The following is a 3,307-nucleotide window of genomic DNA, read 5'->3' as shown; positions in this document are numbered from 1 at the left end:
GAATCATGAGTATTACGAAATATACTTGCTTATCTCAAATTGAACCATCAAGTGTTTTATGGCTCTTGAAGATTCGTCATGGGTAGAAGCAATGCAAGAGGAATTGCAACAGTTTATTCGACTAGGTGTATGGGATCTCATCGATAAACCTGATCGGGTTAAGAACCCTATCCCGACTAAATGAGTTTTAAATGTAAATAGGATGATCGTGGGGTCATCGTAAGGAATAAAGCGTGTTTGGTCGTGCAAGGGTTTCTTCAGCAAGAAGGCGTTGATTACACTGAAGTGTATGACCTCTTGCAAGACTGGAAGCTATACGTATATTTTTAGCCTATGCAGCCTTCACGAAGATTAAGGTATATCAAATGGACGTTAAGAGTGCTTACTTAACGGGGAACTTCATGAAGAGGTGTTTGTGAAACAGCCTCCTGGTTTTTAAGATCCTGACTATCATGTAACACCCCGCAACCGCAGCGGAAATGTAAACGGGATGCAACAGACGCCTCTGATATCAACCACATTGTTTATAAAGAAAACTGAATGCATTAATATACTTCAAAATTACATTATCTCGTATTTCATTACCGTCTAGGTGATACACACATCATACAATAAGATACATAATTCTATTTATTATAATGTATCCTAACATCCCTCACGCAAATCTTACACACATCAAGCACTTAGCACGTAAGCAATCACTTCATCTTAGTTGTACCTGAAAAGCATGTGAGAAAACGGGTCAACTACGAATAGTTGGTGAGTTTCACAATTCGAGTAAACCATGATAAACCATTATCAAAATATAATATTATCGATGTAATTATGCTGAGCCCACAAGTGAAACCTCTGACTATCACACACAACCCCCGTGGCATGTCCCCCGCCCACGGACCCGTGGCATATCCCCTGCCCACGGAACCACCCCAAACCGCTATGTCTAACATTACATAGCAAAATATATATAACACCCAAAATAAACATGTGCAACTGGCTGGGAAACATCAGCAAATCCATGCCGGACCAGTTGGGTTTGTCAGACCAATAGTACTATCCACACTCTACCGGCTTTCAGTTAATCACTCGTGTTCCGGGGCCTTAGAATGTTAGCAACTCAGACAATTACCATCTTAGTACATTTTCGTAGGATTCCCGTACAATAAAATATATATAAATCCACGCAAATCCATGCGTTCAGTATGCGTTCAGTATGTATTTAAACATTTCAGTAGTAACATGCTTCCGCCCCGAGAAAATATGTAAAAAAAGTTCAGAAAAAGGGGCTCGTGAAACTCACCTTAGCACATGCAAGCAGGTAACAACAATCATTATCAGTTAACACGTCCAATCTGTAATATGATCCCTACGATCGTTACTATACACTCATTATTAATATAACTTTAACCAAGTTAACCGGTACATCTGGGGACACTGTTAACCCAGCACTGTACCCGTTCTGGGGGCAAGGTTAACCCAGAAACACTTCTCCGGACTCAGATTGTGATGTCGTTTAGAGTTCAACAGTCAAATTTTCTAATAGCTTGTTTTCCCCGTTTTGCGTGCCTAGCACGGTTACCCGTTTTTATGTTTCAAAAATGAGTTTGGTCACACACGACCCGAAAATAGTGGTTGACTGATAATTTAGTTTAAGTTGTGAAATTAGAGCTCGGTTTAGACGCCCCGATTGGCCGCGGGACCCGTTTCCGTCTTTAGCGTACCGGAAACTGTTAAATCAGACAAAAATTACTCAAATCATCCGAATTATTTTTGGATGATTTATTTTTACTTGTTTAACTCATTTATATGAAAATAGTTCATTTTTAGGGTTTTTATACACCAGTCAGCTCGCTTAAACGAACTTCACCGGTTTACGCGTTTTAACTTTAAAAGTTTGATAATTAGCACAAATAATTATCCGTTTAATCTCGGATCTTGAAATTTTGCACAAATCACTTTTTGACAGTGGGGAATTTTATAAAAATATTTCCAGAATTAATTTCTATATTTAAAATTTATTTATCTATTTTTAAACACCATTTAAACACTAAATATGTCGTAAATACCAAACGATCTTAGAAAAATCCCAAATTTTTCCTGGATGTCCCCTGCCATCCACATAGTCCCCTGTAATTTTTCCAGAACCAAAATCCCCTTTTACGTGCCATTTTCACTAAAACTGAGCTAGAAAACCCTAGAACTCGTTTAACCGAAAAGCATACTTAGACTTCTCCAACGGACCTCAAATTTTATGTGTGACTTATACATGATATTAAAAGCTTATTTGAAATTTTCCAGAATTTTTCATGATATTTAACTATTTTTCACCATTTTTGGCCAAAACCGAGCATTAAATTCACCAAATATTCATCCTTTATCCAAAAATTACCAAAAATTTACAGAACTCTTATTTTCATGTGTTTAACACCTCTGTAAAATTTCATGTCCTAACTCCAAACGATCAATAATCTGTCCAAAAACTCCAAAACCGAACATAACCGAATATACCTTTCGTTTTCCGCCACTACAAGCTACAAACTCATCTTTCCGCCTTATCTACCACTAAAAAAAGAACCTACAACCAACATACCACAATACCAAGCAAGTTACACTCACGATCAAACCTCTTACACTATAGTTTCGGTTATGATTCAAAAACAAAGATTTAAACCGTAAAAATTCGTTTTTGGTCCGTTTAACTCCTTTCTTGGACCAAGATCCCTTGTATAACTCGTATACATCACTTGATCATGCAAGAATCGGTTTTCATCTTTGAAACCTCATTTTCTTGCAAATAAACTCAAAAAACGGAGATGGAAACGTGATTAACTCGATTCTTTACCTTGTTTTTTTGCTCCAAAATCTCGGTTTTGGATTATATGTGAAGAGGAGATGAAGGTTTGTTGATATGTTTGTTGTAAAAAAAGAAAATGAAGTGAGTTTGTGTGGGTGGTGGTCCGATCGGCTTCTTGGAGGGGTGGGGTGGGACCCACTTCTCCATTCCTAGCCACACAATTGGATTCCCGTAATCCGGATAATGTTTTGGATAATCTGGTTCAGTTCGTTTTTCGGTTAAATGTTTAATTCGGCTTAAAACGAGGCTAAAACAGTCGTTTTTCGGCTTAAAAACGAAATTTATATAAAACCGATTTAAAATCTTTAAAAACTTAAACCATGACATTTATTAACTTAAAACATCATATCATTAATTATCGCGCATCTTTTTCGGCTTGATAGATCATCTCTTGCTCGGTTTGGTATTAAAGGTTTCGTTTAATGTACCGACGTACCATTAAATCGAAATTCTTTT

Source organism: Bidens hawaiensis, unplaced genomic scaffold (assembly GCF_021521415.1).
Source record: "Bidens hawaiensis isolate Kalapana, Puna unplaced genomic scaffold, B.hawaiensis_p1.1 tig00018564_1, whole genome shotgun sequence".
Taxonomy (NCBI): Eukaryota; Viridiplantae; Streptophyta; class Magnoliopsida; order Asterales; family Asteraceae; genus Bidens; species Bidens hawaiensis.
This window is presented reverse-complemented; position numbering follows the sequence as displayed.